This window comes from Carcharodon carcharias, chromosome 19 (assembly GCF_017639515.1).
Source record: "Carcharodon carcharias isolate sCarCar2 chromosome 19, sCarCar2.pri, whole genome shotgun sequence".
NCBI classification, from domain to species: Eukaryota; Metazoa; Chordata; class Chondrichthyes; order Lamniformes; family Lamnidae; genus Carcharodon; species Carcharodon carcharias.
In genome coordinates this window covers 94,795,411-94,817,910 of record NC_054485.1, presented here as the reverse complement: position 1 = coordinate 94,817,910, position 22,500 = coordinate 94,795,411, and the positions used below count along the sequence as shown (strand labels likewise).

General features: G+C 46.8%; 1 long non-coding RNA gene across 1 annotated transcript in view; it reads right to left on the bottom strand.

The window, feature by feature from the left end:
• The window catches only part of LOC121291069, a 46,024-nt gene extending 25,895 nt beyond the window's left edge, over positions 1 to 20,129 (bottom strand). The window contains exon 1 of the long non-coding RNA XR_005945952.1: positions 17,838 to 20,129. This is a non-coding gene — a long non-coding RNA (uncharacterized LOC121291069). The remainder of the gene's footprint in view (positions 1 to 17,837) is intronic.
• Between the last annotated feature and the right edge of the window lie 2,371 nt (positions 20,130 to 22,500).

Sequence of the window (22,500 nt, the reverse complement as noted above, 5' to 3'; positions counted from 1 at the left end):
ATGTCTGGGATGCCTTTAACAACTGAAGTGTGCTTTCAGGCGTTCTATAATTTCTCCTGTTGTCATTGAAATCAACTGATTCAACTCCCAGTAGTCAGCATAGTAGTCTGCAGTGACCAGATAATCATTTCCTGCCAAAATGGAGAGGTCTACTCGCAGTTTCATCCTTGGTCTGTCTGGGATGTCATGCATCATCAATCTCTCTCTAGCTTGTTTAGCTAAGTACTCATTGCATGCACCGCACAGACCAATGAGGTCTTTAATTTTCATTGCTCATGTTTGGCCAGTACAGCACTTCTCTTGCCTTTCTCAATTCAATTCCTTGATGGCTTGCTTAGACGCTCTTCAACATCTCTCCTCTCATCTCCTTGGGTATGCTGACTCTGTTTCCTTTGTACAAGATGCCACCTTGGGCTGACAGTTCATCTTGGTATGACCAATAGGCTCTTGTGCCCATGGGTGTGTCCTTGATGCCCTCAGGCCATCCTTTCATCACTACTTCTTGTACCGTTTGTAGCGTTGCATCACGGTGAGTAGTTCACTTGATTTGAGCAAGACGCTTGTCTGTCAGATTCAAATTTTCCTGCTGGGTTGCTGACTTTCAGATCACATTGAGCTGCTGCTTCATTTTGAATCTGGAAGATTTCACATTCTGTTGTAACATCCTAAACTTTCTTCATGCACAGTGTTGCTCTTGATAGCATGTCAGTGATGAACATTTGTTTCCTTGCCTGAATGTCACGTCTGGATGATATCTTCTTTAAGTAAAGTAACATTCTTTGCAGATGCTTTGGGGCAGATAGTAGTGGTTGGCGAAAAATGCTCTGAAGGGTCTCGTGCTCGGACTCCATTGTTACTGTGTCTCTTCCAAGCAGGTACTGATGAAAATGCTCACAGGCAAAAACAGTAGCCAGGCACTCTTTCTCAATCTGAGTGTAGTGTCGTTTCATCTGCTGGATGCAAATGTGACTGGTTGTCCTTCTTGCATTAGGGTTGCTCCAAGACCTGTCTCGCTGTCATGACACTGCAAGATGACTTCATCATTGATGTCACAGTACTTCAGCACTGGCATTGTTGTCACTAGTTGTTTGATTTTAGTGAACGCTGCTTCTATCCTGTTCCCCAGTACCACAGCACATCCTTGGCTACTATCTGCCCCAAAGCATCTGCAAAGAATGTTACTTTACTTAAAGAAGATATCATCCAGACGTGACATTCTGGCAAGGAAACAGATGTTCATCGCTGACATGCTATCAAGAGCAACACTGTGCATGAAGAAAGTTTAGGATGTTGCAACAGAAGGAGCAAGTTTACACTCTGCCGACAAACTAGGCAAAAAGTTTTGTTAAATAGTTCACAAACCCAACAGATTATTGAACTGCTTTCACATCTGTTGGTAGCTGCATCGCTGCTACAGCTTTCTCCTCATCAGGATCTGGATGAGGATCTTTTGCTGTCAGTGCGTGACCCATGTGCTTGACTTCAGGCACCTGCAGTTGTAATTTTTTCTTGTTCAGTTTCAGGTTCATCTGGCAAGCTCTCTCCAGCAGTCCTGTTAAATTCTGATCATGCTCAGCTATGGCTCCTTCCACTGTGTCTCCACATCCATAAACTAGCAGGTCATCCACTAAGGCTTCCACCCCGGGAAGATCACTGACTATCTCAAGCTGTCTGCGCTGATACTCTTCCAGCGCCGTGGAAATGCCAAGCGGCCATGGGTAACAATCTGTATCCCCTCCAGTGGCGTCCAGAATGTAGTTAGGAAGCTGCTGCTTTCATTCAGCTTTAGTTGCCAATAACCATCCTTCACATCCAGGGTAGTGAATATCTTTGCCCTGGCAAGCTGCGGCAAAATTCCTTCGATGGTCGGCATGGAGAAGCGAGGTCTGTTCGGCGCTTTATTTAGATCCTTTGGGTCTAAGCATACTCACAGCTTTCCAGGCTGTTTCACTGCTCCCATGCTGCTAGCCCAGTCTGGAAGATTTGTCAGTTTTTTTGATCACTCTGCTCTTTTCCAGCTCTTCGATTGTTTAGGCTTGACTTGAGGGCAGCTGTATTGGTCTTACACTCTCATCTACTTTGAGATGATATTCTCCAGGTAGACATCCCAGCCCTGTAAACACACCTTTGTACCCCTCCAGGATCTGTGCTGCTGTCTCTGCTTTTGTTTGCTCTGATACACTGTAAATCCCTATTGGCACGTTTAGGGTTACCAGTCCAAGCAATAGACTTGCTTCAGCTGGGATGAGTGGCCATTGTGTCCCATATATGAGCTCGAACTGTAGATCTTCCTTCTTGTCATTGCATTGAGCTCTCATATCATTTGCGCTCTCAGTATGAGTATCATGCCATCGCATAGCCTCAATCTTACTTTTGAGGGCTTCATTTTAGTGTCGCCTTGTTGAGCAGCTTCGCACAGCTCTGTGAAGGTAATTTTGTTTCAATTGACTTTTTACGGAATGTGGGCATCACTGGCTAGGCCAGCATTTATTGCCCATCCCTAATTGCCCTTGAGAAGGTGCTGGTGAGCTGCCTTCTTGAACCATTGCAGTCCATGTGGTGTGGGTACACCCCCAGTGCTGTTAGGGAGGGAGTTCCAGGATTTTGACCCAGAGACAGTGAAGGAATGACGATATATTTCCAAGTCAGGATGGTGAGTGGTTTGGAGGGGAACTTCCAGGTGATGGTGTTCCCATCTATCTGCTGCCCTTGTCCTTCTAGATGGTAGTGGTCGTGGTTTCGAATGTGCTGCCTAAGGAAACTTGGTGAGTTCCTGCATTGTATCTTGTAGATGGTACACACTGCTGCTACTGTGCGTCAGTGGTGGAGGGAATGAATGTTTGTGGAAGGGGTGCCAATCAAGTGGGCTGATTTATCCTGGAGGGTGTCAAGCTTCTTGAGTATCATGGGAGTTTCACTCATCCAAGCAAGTGGGGATTATGCCATCACACTACTGACTGGTGCCTTGTAGATGATGGACAGGCTTTGGAGAGTCAGGAGATGAGTTACTCACTGCAGGATATCTAGTCTCTGACCTGCTCTTGTAACCTCAGTTTTTATATGGCCAGTCCAGTTCAGTTTCTGGTCAACAGTAACCCCCAGATGTTGATAATGCAGGATTCAGCACTATTGGTGATGCTATTGAACATCAAGGGGTGATGGTTAGATTCTCTAATCTAGGGAATAGTCATTGCCTGATACTTGTGTGGCATGACTGTTACTTTCCACTTGTCAGCCCAAGCCTGGATGTTGTTCAGATCTTGCTGCATTTGGACATGGACTACTTCGGTATCTGAGGAGTTGTGAATGGTACTGAACATTGTGCAATCATCAGTGAACATTCCCACTTCTGACCTTATGATGGAAGGAAGGTCATTGATGAAGCAGCTGAAGATGGTTGGGCCGAGAACACTACCCTGAGGAACTCCTGCAGTGATGTCCTAGAGCTGAGATGACTGACCTCCAACAACTACAACTATCTTCCTTTCTGCTAGGTATGACTCCGATCAGCAGAATTTTCCCCCTGATTCCCAGTGGCTCCAGTTTTGCTGGGGCTCCTTGATGCCACACTCGGTCAAATGCTGCCTTGATGCCAAGGGCAGTCATTCCCACCTCACCTCTGGAGTTGAGATGTTTTGTCCATATTTGAACCAAGGCTGTGAGGTCAGGAGCTGAGTGGCCCTGGCAGAACCCAAATTGGGTGTCAATGAGCAGATTTTTGCTAAGCAAGCTACTTGATAGCTCTGTTGATGACCCCTTCCATTACTTTACTGATGATCAAGAGTAGATTGATGGGGAGGTAATTGCCAGGTTGGATTTGTCCTGCTTTTGTGTACAGGACATACCTGGGCAATTTTCTACATAGCTAGGTAGGTGCCAGTGCAGCACAAGTCTTCAGTGCTATGGCTGGAATATTTGTAAAGGCCCATAGCCTTTGCAATATCCAGTGCCTTCAGCCATTTCTTGATATCATGTGAAGTGACTCAAATTGGCTGAAGATTGGCATCTGTGATGCTGGGGACCTCCAGAGGAGGCCGAGAGGATCATCCACTCGGCACTTCTGGCTAAAGATTGTAGCAAATGCTTCAGCCTTATTTTTTGAACTGATATGCTGGGCTCCTCCATCATTGAGGATGGGGATATTTGTAGAGCCTCCTCTTCTAGTGAGTTGTTTAATTATTCACCACCATTCATGACTAGATGTGGCAGGACTGCAGAAGTTAGATCTAATCCGTTGGTTGTGGAATTGCTTAGCTCTGTCTATCATTTGCTGCTTATGCTGTTTGGCACGCAACTAGTCCTGTGTTATAGCTTCATCAGGTTGACACCAGATTTTTAGGTATGCCTGGTGCAGCTCTTGGCATGCCCTCCTGCACTCTTCATTGAACCAGGGTTGATCCCCTGGCTTGATGGTAATGCTGGAGTGGAGGATGTGCCAGGCCATGAGGTTACAGATTGTGTTTGAAGCTGCTTGACTAGTCTGTGAGACAGCTGTCCCAATTTTGGCACTAGCGCCCCCCCATACCCACCACCCCGCCCCACCCCCCACCCCTCCACCCACCCACCACCGCCCACCCCCACCACCTCAGATGTTGGTAAGGAAGACTTTGCAGAATCACAGAATAACAGAATCACACAGTGCAGAAGAGGCCTTTCAGCCCATCGAGTCTGCACTGACACGTGAGAAACACCTGACCTACCTACCTAATCCCATTTACCAGCACTTGGCCCATAGCCTTGAATGTTATGATGTGCCAAGTGCTCATCCAGGTACTTTTTAAAGGATGTGAGGCAACCCGCCTCCACCACCCTCCCAGGCAGCGCATTCCAGACCGTCACCACCCTCTGGGTAAAAAAGTTTTTCCTCATATCCCCCCTAAACCTCCTGCCCCTCACCTTGAACTTATGTCCCCTTGTGACTGACCCTTCAGCTAAGGGGAACAGCTGCCCCCTGTCCACCCTGTCCATGCCCCTCATAATCTTGTATACCTCGATCAGGTCGTCCCTCAGTCTGCTCTGCTCCAACAAAAACAACCCAAGTCTATTCAACCTCTCTTCATAACTTAAATGTTTCATACTTCCCCTTCTGTAATAAAAACAAAAATATTATGTAAATAACAGGTGAGGCAGTGTTACAATCCCAGCTGACGTTAATACTGGACAAGTCAGATCCCAGAGTGAGACCTGGTTTGATAGATCCTAGCTCTTTTTTTTAACAAACCAGGGAGGAAAGTAACTGAACAAATTCACAGGAGTCTACTGATGAACTTTTAACACAAAGAATAAAGCATTTATTAAACAAGGAAAATGAACTTTATTACACCAGACAAAAAGATTGGAAAGATCTCAATGCAAACACAAGAAAATGATTCAAACATTCACTATTCCTCCACCCCAGCAAATCTTTACAGACACATATAACTGCAGTAAGATAAAACAATTTACCATATCCGTCTGATACTCTAATATTCAGGGTTAGTGTGTCTCAAATGTGAACTAATAGGTGAACTGTGGTCAGACACACCACACTCCAAAGTAAATGACAGATGCAACCCGAGCAGATTTCATGGATCCCTCAACAATCCACTCAGACATTCGTCACACAGTGAAACAACTTGTCTCACTAAAATTCTGTCTTCCTCACAAGGATTTCCAATCTCCACATTTGAAGAACCTGCCTTGGAATTCTCTCCAAACACTGCCCCAAGTCAAATGCCTTCAACAAGGACCCACCTCCAGGGTTATGATCTCACCTACTGAGATTCCTTTCCTCTGGACCTCCGAGTACACTCAAGCTTCACCTTCCAAGCACACAGCAGAACTTTGTCCATGCCAAGCAAAACACTACGGCTCCAAAGGCCCATATTACAGAGTGTCCAGCTTTCAGATGCCTCCTCAGATCTTCAGGGCTTCTCTCAAGCCCACTTCACTTCAAGTCTGCTCTCTGCAGCTTTGCCTTTAATTTGGAGCCTATTTTTATGCTCCTGTCTCTCACCATTACTAACATGATATGTCCTTGCCCCTTATATGGGACCTTCTGGGATACCTTTCTTGGTTTGGGACCCTCTCCTTGCCCCTTGTCAATGTCCTGCTCCTTGGGAAACAATCTCTGGAGCAATGCTCCAGTCCTGGTCACCTGACCTGCAGTTTTGCACCACTTCACTTCTTTGCTTCCTTTTCCTTCTGTGCATGTGCGCAGGGCCGGTTTCCCGCCTAAAGACGTGAAAATCAACAAACTGCACATGTGCGGCCATTTCCCAGCCAGCCCATGCGGAGAAACCGCAAGGCCTGCCTGGAACCGTGACTCCTGGCCTCCGAACTCCCGATCTCCGACTGCCAATGAAGATAAATATAGGGGCTCATAACAGGAGCCTGTGTGGAGTGAGAAACAGAGTTAACTTTTCAGGTCGATGACCTTTCATCAGAACTGGGAAAAGTTAGAAATGTGATGGGTTTTACACCATTGCAAGGGGGAAGGGTGGGAAAAGTACGAAAGGGAAGGTCTGTGAGAGCAAAGCTAAAAATCTGCAAAGTAAAAAGGAACCAAAATGGAGGAAGTGATCATGTTCTGAAATTGTTGAAATCAAGGTCAAGTCTGGAAGGCTGTAAAGTGCCTAATCAAAAGATGAAGTGTTGTTCCTTGCTTACGTTAACCTTCATTAAAACACTGCAGAGCAATGGTGAGGTAATTGCAAGGGTTGGATTTATCCTGCTTTTTGTACACAGGACATACCTGGGCAATTTTCCACATTGCTGGTAGATGCCAGTGTTGTAGCTGTACTGGAACAGCTTGGCTAGGGGTGTGGCAAGTTCTGGAGAACAAATCTTCAGGGAATATTGTCAGGGCTCATAGGCTTTGCAGAACTCAGTGCTTTTAGCCATTTCTTGCTATCATGTGGAGTGAATTGAATTGGCAGAAGATTGGCATTTATGATGCTGGGGACTTCCAGAGGAGGCTGAGATGGATCATCCACTTGGCACTTCTGACTGAAGATTATAGCAAATGCTTCAGCCTTATCTTTTGCACAGATGTGCTGGGCTCCTCCATCATTGAGGATGGGGATATTTGTGCAGTCTTCTCCTCCATTGAGTTGTTTAATTGTCCACCACCATTCATGATTGGTTGTGGCAGGACTACAGGACTGATCTGTTGGTTGTAGAATCACTTAGCTCTATCTATCACTTGCTGCTTACATTGGCATGTGAATAGTCCTGTGTTGTATCTTCACCAGGTTGACACCTCATTTTTAGGTATGCCTGGTGCTGCTCCTGGCATGCCCTCCTGCACTCTTCATTGAACCAGAGCTGATCCTCTGGCTTGATAGTAATGGTAGAGTGGGAGATATGCTGGGCCATGAGGTTACAGATTGCGTTTGAGTATAGTTCTGCTGCTGCTGATGGCCCACAGCGCCTCATAGATGCCCAATTTTGAGTTGCCAGATCTGTTTGGACTCTAACCCATTTAGCACGCTGGTAGTGCCACACAACATGATGAAGTTGGGACTTTGTCAAGGTAGTCACTCCTCCCGATACTGTCATGGAAAGATGCATCTGTGGCAGGCAGTTGGCGAGGATGAGGTCGAGTATACTTTTCCCTCTTGTTGGTTCTCTCATCACCTGCAATAGACCCAGTCTAGCAGATATGTCATTTGGGACTTGGCCAGCTTAGTCAGTGGTGGTGCTACTGAGCCACTCTTGGTGATGGACATTGAAGCCCCCACCCAGAGTACAATCTGCGCCCTTGCCACTCTCAGTGCTTCCTCCAAGTGATGTTCGACATGGAGGAGCACTGATTCATCAGCTGAGGGAGAGCGGTACATGATAATCAGCAGGAGGTTTCCCTGCCCTGATTTGACCTGACGCCATGAGACTTCATGGGATCTGGAGTCAATGTTGAGGACTCCCAGGGCAATGTCTACCCAGCTATATACTGCTGCGCCACCACCGCTGCTGGGTCTGTTCTGCCACTGGGATAGGGATGGTGATGGTAATGACTGGGACATTGTCAGTTATTGTATGATTGCGCAGGTATGACTGTGTCAGGCTGTTGCTTAACTAACTTGTGAGACAGCTCTCCCAATTTTGGCACTAGCCCCCACCTGGAGGACTTTGCAGGGTCAACAGGGCTGAGTTGTCATTTCTGGTGCCCAGGCCGATGCCAGGAGGTCCGTCCGGTTTCATTCGTTTTAGCCTTTTTCGCAGATCGATACAGTTGAATAGCTTCCTTGGCCATTTCAGTGGGGCAGTAAACAGTCATCCACATTGCTGTGGGCCTGCAGTGACATGTGGGCCAGACCAGGTGAGGACAGCAGATTTCCTCTGTGAACCAGATGGGGATTTTTTTTTTGGACAATTGGCAATGGTTTCATGGTCACTATTAGAAACTTAATTCCAGATTTTTTTTTAATTAAATTCAAATTCCACCATCTGCTGTGGTGGGTGATTAGCCTGGGTACTCTCTGGGGTAGTGCCCCAGTGACAATACCACGATGCCATGACTCCCCCTGGTGGTTATATTTAATTTTGTCTGTTGATTGTTTTTACTGACAAATTATCACTGCAGACAATTGGACACTGGGGCAATTTTGAGCTGAGTGTGTGGGATTTTCCGATATCTGTGTGTGCCAGGAGAACGAAAACGGAAAATCCCAGGCAAGCTTTTAGAAGCATGGCTTCTGCTTCACAACATATTCATTAAGGCATGAAACAAAGGCTCAGCCAAATTGTCAGCTCATGGCTTAGTGCTTCCCTCTGCCACCCTTTCACTCTGTTGCAAATACAGACAGAAGGTCAATAAACAGGATCCTAGGGAGGGATTTTTTGTGTTCTCCAGCGTCGGGCATGAGCAGACACTATGGCGAGTTCGGTTTCACGACAGCGTGAAACCAGTTCACAATCGCCAGCTCAGCCCGCTGATGGCTTGCTGCGTTTCCCGCTATCGGATATCGGGAATCTCATTGTAATACATGTCAGGCCAGCCCACCAGAATTGTACCTGCCTCCCGCCCACAGGCTGGATCGTCCATCCACGCCGGTGGGAAAGCGCCTCGGAGGTGAGTACACAGTAACGTTGTGTAGCACTCACCAGGGTCACCTGTTGGACTTCAACCTTAGGGAGTGTTGGGGAAAAGGGGTCGGGGCATCGCTGTCATTGAGGTGACTTGTTGGGGGAGGGGTAGGGGCAAGGGCCTGCCGTTGAATATAGCACACAAGTATTCTGGGTGGTGGGCAAGGGAAGTGGCCATGCATTAGGGAAACCTGTATAAAGTGACCATTTCTCTGCAGCTGAGACAGTTCAGGTGCAGTCACATTGATATGACTGGAGTCGGGCCTCTAGCTTATCTGCCCACTCAAGCAATGCAAGTGTTCCAGAGCCTTTCACACCCCCTTCCCCCCACCCCTGGCACAGACGGCAAAGTCATGAAAGTGCTAGTGGACTGCAGAACAGCACCCTCCAGCATTTTCACTTTTGTGTCACCCAGAGTTGGAGCACCCAAACTCAACCACCTCTACCTTTCCAAGATGTTCGTGTCCTGCATTCCAGTGGTTTCCATGCGGCAGGTCATTACCCTGCTGCCTAAGAGAGGGGGTCCCGCCTCCTTAAGAACTGGTGATCATAAGAAAAATTTTTAAAAGTTCACCCTCCTGGTCTGTCGAGCGCCTTCCTGTCTCTTGACCAGGAGAAGGTGTTCAACAGGGTGGATCACGAATATTTATTCGGGACTCTGCGAGCATTTGGGTTCGGGACACGTTTCATTGCTCGGTTCAGATTTCTTTACTCTGCTGCAGAGTGTCTAGTTAAGGTTAACGGGTCCCTGACGGTGCCCCTTCGCTTTGGGAGAAGAGTGGGTCAGGGCTGCCCCCTGTCTGACCAACTGTATTCTATCTGCGTGGAGCCTTTCCTGTGCCTCATGCGGAGGAGGTTGTCGGGATTGGTTCTGCACAGCCGGGCATCAGGGTGGTCCTCTCGACCTCTGCTGATCATTTGCTCCTCATGTCCATAAACCCAGCTGACCTGCGGAGAATGCACGAGTGACAGGAAGTGTACTCCGCTGCGTCCTCTGCTAGGATCAACTGGGACAGGTGTTCTGGACTCCTGGTTGGTCAGTGGCTTACCCAAGGAGCTCAGGCCTTTCACCTGGAGCAGGACCAGCCTGCCCTACCTGGGGGTCCATCTCTGCCCTGCTGAGGAATCCTGGCCGGCGAACTGGCAGGAACTGGAGACGAAAGTCACCGCTCGCCTGCGACGCTGGACAGGACTGCTCCGAGTGCTGTCTTACCGGGGTCGAGCTCTGGTCATAAACCAGCTGATCGCCGCCATGTTGTGGTACCAGCTGGTCACTTTGACCCCTCCCCCAGATTTTGTCAGAAAAATCCAGAGAATGCTCGTCGAATTCTTCTGGGACAGAAGACTGCACTGGGTCATTGCTGAGGTTCTGAGTCTCCCACTTGGGGAAGGTGGTCAGGTGCTAGTGTGCCTACGCACCCCGGTGGCGACCTTCCACCTTCAGGCCCTGCAGCATTACCATTATGTTGAGCCTCCTCCTAGATGATGTTCCCTGACGACGTATTTCTTCCACCAGGTACACAGCTTGAATCATGACATGCAGCTCCTGTCTGTAGACCTGGGAGGCCTTCATGGCTCCTTTCAGGCATTGCCTACCTTTTACCAGGATCTGATGAAAGTCTGAAACATGGTCGCCTCGTGCTGCAGCTCTCCATTGTCAGGGGTAGCAGCTATCGTCAGAGAGCCGCTGCTCAGGAGTCCGCACCTCCACCGGTTCAGGTGGCTGGCAAAGGGGAGCCCTGTGGCCACTGGGGTGACCAGAATCAGGGACATGCTGGGTGGTGGAGTAGTGGGCTAGATAGCACCCTGATGCAGTAACCTGAGGAGTCTCAGGTACAGGTCACGATCGTTTATTCGAGCGATTGCAAGGAGAGAGCCATCTCAATGCAGCTTGAGATAGCACTCTGCTAAATTACAAGTGTTCAGCATATTTATACATTATTGGTCATGTACAAGAACAGTTTCCAAATTCCGATCTCATCGACATATAGGTTTACATTAAACAGACATCTCTGGGTACAGGCACATGAGTCATATGTCCCTATTTTTCACACAGGCAGAGACCTTCCCTCCTACCTAAACTAGGACCATCTGTTCTTTCCCTATCTGCTGTAAACAGGCTCAATCTTAGTTGTGTTTTTCACAACCTAAGTCTCCAGTCTGACTCCTAGGACACCTAATCTATCGTATTTGCCTTCCTCTATGTCCAGCCTGGTTTCCAGGACCATGCTGATGATCACAGGTCCTGAGGGTGTACAAGGTTCATGTGGTGCTTTTTAACTGTTTATATACTTGCAGGCACTGGCTGCTTGGAGATTCCAACAGTATCATTCCCTTACAATAAATTCTTACTGTACCCCTATATTCCCCCTAACAGTCCCACATTTTTGCCCTTGGCCTAGCCCAAGGTAGCCAACTACAGTCGTGCTGTCCGCCCCTTTAAGTACCGCCACCCATTGATACTGGCCAGGTATCCAGCTTTGGGGTACGTAAAAAGTACTGGTCAGACCATCTGTATCATCTGGTTCTTCAATTCAAATCTCTGACTTGCCAACTTCCTTCTCCACCTGTTAAAGGTCCCCCAGCGCCACCTTTTTTGTGACTTCTGGGTGCGATGAATCAAGTATGTTAGATAGATAATCAATATCAGTTGAAGTATAACTAGGGCATGGGAGATAATCCGAATCCAGGGGTGTAACTGTACATTTGAGCCCCAATTCCACAGGTCCTCCCACCATGAGGAAGAATCTGTTTGCTCAACATCCTCCTTTACGCCTCTAACCAATTGCTGCAGTATATAGTAAGTTTTGTATATCTGCTGAGCCTGTCTCCGAATCGGGGTTAGGTGCTCGGTTAATAAGGGAATTTCATAGGAGAACTGGTGCAAATACTGTGTCAGGTTATCCCTAAGGCCTTTCATGACTTGAATAGTAGTCAACCCTCTCTTGTATATTTCGACCAGTTCCAACCTTCCCCATCCTTGCTGGCACCTGTGGGTGTAGGCACACTGAATGATTGTGGATGGGGCATATCCGGTTGGTCCTGTTCTGGATCTTCTGCTGCCACATGGTGTTACAATATCTCCCATTCCTTGTATATGCAACATGGATCAGTTCTTTTGCAGCCCATATAGTTTCCATTGTACAATTTGCTGCTGCTTTAAATCCGCACTTCGCTTCTTCCGTCTCATATATTGGGTGTGCATACTACTGTGGTGGTATCTAAACTACACCCTTATAATGTGGTGCTAACTATATTTCCTTCTATGTCTACTGCATATGGCAGAATATCATGGTACTTAATATAGTAATCCCCCTGGATCACCGCAATATTTTCTACTCTATATAAGGTCCTGCCAGGTGTTGACATGGGTTTGACAGGTATCACTAAGACAATGCCAACTAGCATATTATTATTTGCTATACATTCAACATTCATTCTATATACAAAACAAAAACAGAATTACCTGGAAAAACTCAGCAGGTCTGGCAGCATCGGCGGAGAAGAAAAGAGTTGACGTTTCGAGTCCTCATGACCCTTCCACAGAGCTGAGCAAATATAAGGAGAAGGGTGAAATATAAGCTGGTTTAAGCTGTGGCGGGGGTAGGGGGTGGGGGGTGGTGGGGGGGTGGGGGGTGGTGGGGGGGTGGGGGGGGTTGGGGGGGGTGGTGGTGGAGGGGTGTTGGTTGGGGAGAGAAGTTGGGGGGGGTGGTGTGGTTGTAGGGACAAGGAAGCCGTGATAGGAGCAGATAATCAAAAGATGTCACAGACAAAAGAACAAAAGAACAAAGAGGTGTTGAAGGTGGTGATATTATCTAAATGAATGTGCTAATTAAGAATGGATGGTAGGGCACTCAAGGTACAGCTGTAGTAGGGGTGGGGTGAAAAGACTAGCGGGGCATAAAAGATTTAAAAATAATGGAAATAGGTGGGAAAAGAGAAATCTATATAAATTCTTGGAAAAAACAAAAGGAAGGGGGAAGAAACAGAAAGGGGGTGGGGATGGAGGAGGGAGTTCAAGATCTAAAGTTGTTGAATTCAATATTCAGTCCGGAAGTCTGTAAAGTGCCTAATCAGAAGATGAGGTGCTGTTCCTCCAGTTTGCTTTGGGCTTCACTGGAACAATGCAGCAGGCCAAGAACAGACATGTGGGCAAGAGAGCAGGGTGGAGTGTTAAAATGGCAAGTGACAGGGAGGTTTGGGTCATTCTTGAGGACAGACCGCAGGTGTTCTGCAAAGGGGTCGCCCAGTTTATGTTTGGTCTCTCCAATGTAGAGGAGACCACATTGGGAGCAACGAATGCAGTAGACTAAGTTGTGGGAAATGCAAGTGAAATGCTGCTTCACTTGAAAGGAGTGTTTGGGCCCTTGGACGATGAGGAGAGAGGAAGTGAAGGGACAGGTGTTGCATCTTTTGCGTGGGCATGGGGAGGTGCCATTGGTGGGGGTCGAGGACTAGGGGGTGATGGAGGAGTGGACCAGGGTTTCCCGGAGAGAACGATCCCTACGGAATGTTGCCGGGGGGGGGGTGAAGGGAAGATATGTTTGGTGGTGGCATCAAGCTGGAGTTGGCGGAAATGGCGGAGGATGATCCTTTGAATGCGGAGGCCGGTGGGGTGATAAGTGAGGACAAGGGGGACCCTATCATGTTTCTGGGAGGGAGGAGAAGGCATGAGGGCGGATGCGCGGGAGATGGGCCGGACACGGTTGAGGGCCCTGTCAACGACCGTGGGTGCAAAACCTCAGTTAAGGAAGAAGGAGGACATGTCAGAGGAACTGTTTTTGAAGGTAGCATCATCAGAACAAATGTGATGGAGGCGAAGGAACTGAGAGAATGGGATGGAGTCCTTACAGGAAGCGGGGTGTGAGGAGCTGTAGTTGAGGTAGCTGTGGGAGTTGATAGGCTTGTAATGGATAATTGGAGATTGAGACAGAGACTTCAAGGAAGGGAAGGGAAGTGTCAGAGATGGACCATGTGAAAATGGAGATTTTCCATTTATCTTCCCCGTTGTGTGTCACATTCAGCCCTGTCCGTGCTGTACCAAAGTCCCTCCGGCAGTGCAGGATGAGCAATGATCACTCCTGACCTTGTTGCCAGTATCGCCATGCCCACGAGTGTTGACATTAAAATAAACATTCTGTGAACTTAAGCAAATAACTGTCCCAGTCGTCACCGGTCGTTTGTTGAGGTTAATTCTGTGGATAAAAGTCAGTTAATAAAATGTTTCAATTGTGACCAGTGTTTCCAGCGCCCCTTTCCCCTCAAGTCCATGCATGCACAAGTATTACTGGTCATGATTATCTCATATGGTCCCAACCACTTGGATGCAAACCCAGGTTTCTCGGGGGTGATATTGACTATAACTTTCTCTCCTATACCAGGCACTTCAGCTTGATCTGACCTGACTTCCCCTTCCAAGTCCTGGAAAATACTGCTGAGCCCTGGCCTCCTGCCTTAGTCTGTGAAGCTGTCTACAAAGCTCCCGGACAAATTGCTTCATTCACTCCCTCATCGGACCCACTTCCTCACTGCCACATCATGATGTCTCCTGGCAACCTCATCGTTCTCCCCGTCATCAACTCTTATGGAGTTAACCCCGTCGTTCTGTCAGGTGTTGCCCGAAGTCCCATAAGGATGCTGGGCAATAAGTCTGCCCACCCTAGCCCTGTATCTTGGATGGCCTTTTCCAATGCCCGCTTTAGGGTCCTATTCATTCGTTGAACCATGCCTGAGCTGTGTGGATGGTAAGGGGCGTGGAACTTCTGTTTAATTCCTGGCCACCTACATATTTCTTTGAGTACACGCCCCGTTAAATGTGTACCCGGGTCCGAATCCATCTGCAAGGGTATTCCCCAGCGTGGAATCACTTCTTCTAACATCCGGGCCACAGTCGTGGCTAAGCAACCTAATGTGGGGAAAGCCTCTACCCATCTTGTGAATTGATTGATAATAAGCAGGCATTGGTTTTTCCCTCAGCTCAACGGGAGGGGTCCTGTAAAATCTATTTGTATCTGTTCCCAGAGACCCCTCGCTCGGGGTTGGTGTGACGTGCAAATTTTGATGGCCCTACCTGAATTATGTTGGGCAAATTAGAATACCTTTAATGACTCTTCCTGTGAAATGAGTTCCCTGATCTGAATCCATCTGGGTAGGCCCGCTCCACTCCTTCCTGTCTTCTGTCTCCTGCTGCTGTCCCACATCGGACCTCAATTCCTTAAGCTGCCTACACAACTCTACAGCTTCTTATTCTATCTTTCAATGGTTCAGTATCATCACTTCCAGTGGCAGTTCTCTCTGGGAGCCACGTAACTCTGCATGTGATCATAGTGTTAATCCTGTGGTCTTACTTTTTGTAGCTCGCAGGCGCATTAATATAGTCAGTAATATATCTATTTCACCTTTTTCCAGTTTTCCCTTTACCTGTATCCATCTTGCGGTAAATTGTTGTTAAGCATTATTTCTCCTTACATTTCAATTGCCTGAACTGTAGATTCCACATAGTTTTATCTCTAAGTTTTTTTTCCCCCGACCATGGTCATCCTAAGATACTCTTGAGGTCAGTTTCTCTATTGTCTTAATCGTTTATAATGTTTCTTTGCTCTTTAGGCCGTATTAACTATTCCATGTCAATGAGAAGCTCTGTCTCTAGATCTTTGCTTATCTCCCCCTGTGCATTTCCAATGTCTCAGTTGATGGCCAGATTATCAAATTCATTTCCCTTAAAACAGTTTGTATATTGTGTTCTCTTTCCCCAACTCTTTCTTCTACTTGCCTCATACCATTTTACACATACAACAGACTACAATCTTTATCTTGTTCAGGTTGCCTGGAGAGATTTTAAAATCCAATGAAGTATTCTCATAACAGTTTTAAAAACAGAAATCAGGCATTGACATGTTCCTTATCTTCTTCTCAAACAACATTTTATTGTCTCAAAAATAACCCACTAAATTGTGTCTGACCCTTTTCTTTTAGAATTACCCCAGATTCATTAACTCGGCCAAAAATTGGATTTCTGCCAAACTTTGTCAAGGTCTTGAGCTTAGCTTCATATTTTGGGAACAGACTTACAAACACAAAAGCTTGCAGCATTTGAATTAGTGCCAATTGTTGTCAAAACTTTTAAAATGAAAATTCCCTTTTGAGAACTTTATCACGAACCAAACCTCAAAATTTTAAACTTTGTTAGAAATGTAATTTACGCTATCAAAATTAAAACAATCTCTTCTTTCATGTGTAATGATTTGTATCCAGATTAGAAGTCCCATATGTTTATCAACACATTCTTTATCTTTATATAGCATCCTCATTATTCAAAGTAACCTGTTAAATTACACTGCACTTTACACCTCAAGATTGTCCCAAATTCAAATTCCAGTGCTGTTGGAATGCAGATTTCCTTTAACATTTAATTCATCTCTTCAAAAGAAACCTCTTTGTATCCATTGGAACCACCTAGACCGTGTGTTTATGTCTTTTGGTTTTCCTAGAATCCTTTGAACTTCAGGTAATTTTTCCCTTCAGAATTTTAGAATATCAACTCATATGAGTTAATGTAACACATATGTATCAATCCCAAACAACTTGGAAGCTGGTGATACAAGTCTGCAAGGGGGTGGTACAAAGGTTGGTTCATCTAACCCTGTTTTAGCTTTATGATACCTTATACTCAAAACTTTGAAATGTTTTAGTATACTTTTCCTTTAATCTAACATGGGGCTTTCAACCCTAAAGTGCTGAACTACACACACAAATGACAATTTACGGAAGGAAACATATTAGATCTCATATATAAATGCTTCCTTGCACACAAACAAACATATATTTAGAGATATGTATTTATATTCTTGTATCCTTAACTTAACAACTGAAACGAAACTTCAAATAGCAGTGGGGGGAAATAAAGGGATCTTGAAGGCTCCACCTATAGGGACAATCAAACTGATGAAAGCTCACATTTCCCCAGCTCCTGCCTGTCAGTGTTTATTATCTCCCCTAGGGGGTACCCCCCTTTTCGCCCTTTCTCTCTCTCTCTCTTCAGCTCAAGCAGCTCTTGTAACTTAGATCAATTGATTTTTTTTAAGTTACAGAAAATTCAGTAGTGGACCTTTCGAGTCCCAACCATCCTTCCACATTTTCAGGAAAATCTCGTCATCCCGCATGGGATGCGGTTGTCCTGAAAACTGTACATACGCCTCCTACTTCTGCTCTGCACAGTCCATTACGGACTCACCCGTCTTCTGTACTATGGACGTTATACACTCCCAATTCGTCTCTCCCTCCCCCAGGGCTTCCTTAACTGGCTCCTCAAAGTCCCTGTGCAGGGCTGTCACCTTCTCCCGATCTGGGACGTCCCCAGGTTTCACCCAGTCTCCACTTCTAGACTGCAGGGGTAATCTTCCCCAGATATCCCCTGGGCATTTAGCCTTCACCAGTATGTGGGTATCAAGGGGGTGCATTGTATGGAAATCTTGCATTTCCCCCAGTTTGGTCCAAACATCTGGGTTGCTATGCCGAGTTTTAAGTCTTGGCAGTTCTTTAAGCAAAAGCTGCTCCTCCCCTGGGCTGAATGGTACTTGCTTAACTTTCTCCATAACCCTCTCAATCTCTTCATCCTCTTCCCATTCCTCAACCCCCCTACCTTTCCCTTCGGCTTTGTCGCCTCCTATCTCCTGTCCTGAGTCCTCTTCCTGATTCGTTTGATACTCGACTGGACTATTCTTGGGTAGGCTTACTGCACCAACTACAGGTGGTAAGTAAAATATACTCACCCACTTTGCAGAGCTGTCCCGAGGATCTGATCTGAGTATCCTGGTGACTACGCCAAACTGATGTGGTAACTTTGACAAACAGGAGTCTCAGGAACAGGTCACGAATGTCTATTCGAGCAATTGCAAGGCAAGAGCCATCTCAATGCAGCTTGAGACAGTACTCTGCTAAATTACAAGTGTTCAGCATATTGGGTCACGTACAAGAACAGTTTCCAGATTCTGATCTCATCAACATATAGGTTTACATTAAAAACACATCTCTGGTAATCACTTGACTTTATGTTTACCCAGGCAGAGACTTTCCCTTCTATCTGAACTGGGACCATCTGTTCTTTCCCTATCTGCTGTAAACAGGCTCAATCTTAGTTGTTTTTTTCACAACCTAAGTCTCCAGTCTGACTCGTAGGACACCTAATCTATGCCTTCCTCTATGTCCAGCCTGGTTCCCAGGACCTTGCTGATGATCACAGGCCCTGAGGGTGTACAAGGTTAATGTGGTGCTTTTTAACTGTTTATATACTTGCAGGCACTAGCTGCTTGGAGATTCCAACAGTATCATTCCCTTACAATAAATTTTTACTGTACCCCTATATTCCCCCCTAACACACCCCATGAATTGGCACGTCATGCATCGTTGGATGTCCAGCTCATGGCCAATGCCTTCCACAACTTTAAAACAGCTGTGCTCAGTTCCAAAGGCACATGAGGCCTGGAGGAGGCGCTGGTGTGCTGTGGACTCCCATCTGAGCGAACCACTGCTCAGATGGAATTGGCCCTAAGCCCCGAACCCATCTCAGGAGCAGGAGCCCCGCAAGCTAAGCCATGGAAATGCCCTCTGTGCCTTTTAGCTCGGTGCAGAGGGGGTTCCTGTACAGGCTGCTGTTGCACACTCTTCGCCTCCTTGTCCTAGCCCATCATCCGGACACGCCTTGGTGTGCCCTGTTGCTGTCAGGAGGGCAGAGGTCCCCAGTGGAGGGCTCTCTACATGGGAGTCCTCCCTCTTACCATCAGGGACTTGGGGTGGAGGGTGTCGCATGCAACAGTCCCATACAACCGTAGGATGTGTCAGTTCACGGACTCCCAAGATGCCTATGCGTTTTTCAGCCTTGTGGAGTTTGCGGACCATGCATATGTAAGTTGTTGTAGGCATAAATAAAATTTAAAAGTTATGACTTAATTTTTGTTTGTGCTTCAGTCCCACTCTCCTAATCTTCGGGCCACCCGGTGTGGAGGAGGGCCGGGGAGGTAGGAGGACCTCCTTGTGAACCTGCTCCTGGGCCTGGCCAAGTCGGCCATTAATAGGTCCAGGCAGCAGGTGGTCGAAGGGTTTGTCTGCCTCTCTTCCACGGCTAAGTTCATGACCGAGTGTCCATGGAGAGGGACCATGCAGTGTTTGCTGGTACTATTGATGCCTTCTGTGACCGGTGGGCACCGCGATGACTGGGGTGCATTACTGACTCGCACAATCACACTTTGGTTTTACCTTTGTAAGCTTCCTTCGTGTTTTGTCTTTTATTGCAGTTCACCTTCAGGCTCTGTCCCTTTAATTTGTTCATTTGCTCTTTTGTTAATTTGTTTTTTATTGGTTTAGTCAAAAAGAGCATAACCCTTGGCTCTATTATAGATCAGAGTTCTGTCTAACTCAGCCTTGAATATATTCAAAGACCCAGCCTCCCCTGCTCTGTGGGTAAGAGAATTCCAAAGATTAACAACCATCTTATTTTTATTTATTCTTTCTCATGATATGGGCCAGTGCCTGTTGCGCATCCCTAATTGCCCTTGAGGAGGTGGTGGTGAGCTGCCTTCTTGAGCCACTGCAGTCCACATGGTGTAGGTACATCCACTGTGCTGTTAGGAGGGAGTTGAAGGATTTTGACCCAGTGACAGTGAAGGAACAGCGATACAATTCCAAGTCAGGATAGTGGCTGGCTTAGAGGGGAGTTTGCAGGCCGTGCTTGTAAGACGGGGAATTCCTCATCTCTATTTAAATGGGAGACGCCTTATTTTGAAACTGTGCCCCCAGTTCTAGATTCCAACATAAGAGTAACATTCTCTCAGCCTCTACCTCATCAATTCACCTCAGAGTCTTAATTGTTTCAATAAGATGGTCTCCCTAACAATTATCATGGTGCCTTAAGAGTACTTACACTATTGATCATTGGCCTTAACTTTCTGTTGTGAGTTCAATTTTTCTTTTATTCATTCACGGTATGTGGGCTTCACTAGCTGGGCCAGCATTTATTGCCCATCCCTAATTGCCCTTGAGAAGGTGGTGGTGAGCTGCCTTCTTGAACTGCTGTAGTCCATGTGACATAGGTGCACCCACAGTGCTGTTAGGGACGGAGTTCCAGGAATTTGATCCAGCGTTAGTGAAGGAACGGCGATGTGTTTCCAAGTCAGGATGTGAGTAACTTGGAGGGGAACTTCCTGGTAGTGATGTTCCCATCTATATGCTGCCCTTTTCCTTCTAGATGGTAATGGTCATGGGTTTGGAAGTTTCTGTCTAAGGAGCCTTGGTGAATTCCTGCAGTGCATCTTGTAGATGGTACACACTGCTGCTACTCTATGTTCATGGTGGAGGGAATGAATGTTTGTGGATGGGATGCCAATCAAGTGGGCTGCTTTGTACTGGACGGTGTCAAGCTTCTTGAATGTTGTGGGAGCTGCACTCATCCAGTCGAGTGGAGAGTATTCCATCACATTAATGGCTTGTACCTTGTCGATAATGGACAGGTTTTGGGGAGTCAGAAGGTGGGTTACTCATCGCAGGATTCCTCGTCTCTGACCTGCTGTTAGACCCACAGTTTATATGGCTAGGCCAGTTCAATTTCTGTTCAATGGTAACCTCCAGGATGTTAATAGTGGGGGATTCAGTGATGGTAATGCCATTGAACATCAAGCGGCAAGGGTTGATTTCTCTCTTGTTGGAGATGGTCAGTGCCTGACACTTGTGTGGCACGAATGTAACTTGCAACTTGTCACCACAAGCCTGGATATTATCCAGGTCTTGCTGCATTTGGATATGGACTCCTTCAGTAACTGTCGTGTCACGAATGTTGCTAAACATTGTGCAATTATCAGTGAACATCCCGACTTCTGACCTTATGATGGAAGGAAGGTTATTGATGAAGCAGCTGAAGATGGTTGGGCCGAGAACACTACCCTGAGGAACTCCTGCAATGATGTCCTGGAGCTGAGATGATTGATTAATTAATGTGCAAAAGCAGCAATTTCATGAAGCTCATGGTGAAGTTAAATGTGCGGTGCTGTTTTCACAAGGAATGGACATAATCAACACAATAAAAATGCTGTGCATTATGCACACACCTTTACTTTTCCAGCATAATATGGGCTATCAACTGTTCCATTTCCCCCTCAGATGCAGACCTACTGCTGAGCATTTACTGCTTTTGTTTCAGATTTCCAGCATTTGCTTCTTGTTTCTTTCCCAATTGTTTATTAACTCTTTTAGAGTCAACCAAATGAAGTAAAGCAACAAAATGAGGGATAAAGTAAACACAGCCCCTAAATTCAGATAGCTGTAAAACCAAAAGCAAGGTTTGAAGAAAACTTACAATCATTTATTCCCCTGACATTGTTTGGTATGGTGTCAATAAGTGTTCTTCCCTTTTGTGACTTGGGCCTATTTGTCCTCAGGAGCTGCAGCAGGGAGCTTTTTGGGCCACACATAGGACAGAATGTTATGGTCCTCTGCTGGCCATTCTGCATGGGAGGGGTGTCCTTAAAAATCCCCAGCTGGCCTTCCCCATCCCCGCTCCCAATCTGCCTGAAGTTTTAGGGGGAGGCAGGAGAGGCCTAGGTCGACCTGTCTGCCTTCACCCTAATTGAAGCCCTTAAGTGGCCAATTAAGGCCTGCTTCCGCAATTTTGAGGCTGACAGGAAGAGTCAGGGACATTCTCCTCCCCAGGACCTCTCCTCCTTTCCCCAGTTTCTGCAGTGGCCACTGCTCCCGGTGGCGCTGCTGGGATGACAGAGGTAGTTGCGAGTGTGAGGGGCGGAAGTCCCACCCAGAAGGAAAAAAACTGTAAAAGAGTGGGAAATAAGAATACTGGTCCCAACTGTTTTTTTACTTCTGGGCCTCTCGAGCAAGGCTGCTGACATCAGCGGAGATGTGCTCCCCAGTAACTTTCTCGGTGGTGGGGCCCTGCTACCTGAAAATTCCTGCCTCTAGAATTTAGATCCATTGACAGATTCAAACACATTCAAAGCAAACAGATCTTGTCCTTTTGCCTTCCACTGAAGGGAGAATTGTTTTTTCTGAACCTCCAAGCCCACAATCATTACATGAAAAGTGGCAAATGGCACTTCAGGTGGCATCCAAGTGGCAGGATGGACTGGGTGTACAGGGGGAAGATGAGGCATAGAATGGACAGAATGAACAAACAGGAGGTTCCAGGACAGAGTGGGTGTGCAGAGGTGGTTCCCGGGTTGTGAGATGGCCTAAATATATAGAATCATGGAAAGGTCACAGCACAGGAGGAGGTCATTCAGCCCAATGTCACTCAGCAGGGACAACTCAGTCAGTCCCACTCCCCCACACTTTCCCCAAGAGCCCTGCAGATTTTACTTTCTACGCAGGTGCTTATCCACAATTTTGAAAGCCACATACCAGAATCCTACGTTACACTCCGGCATAAATTGC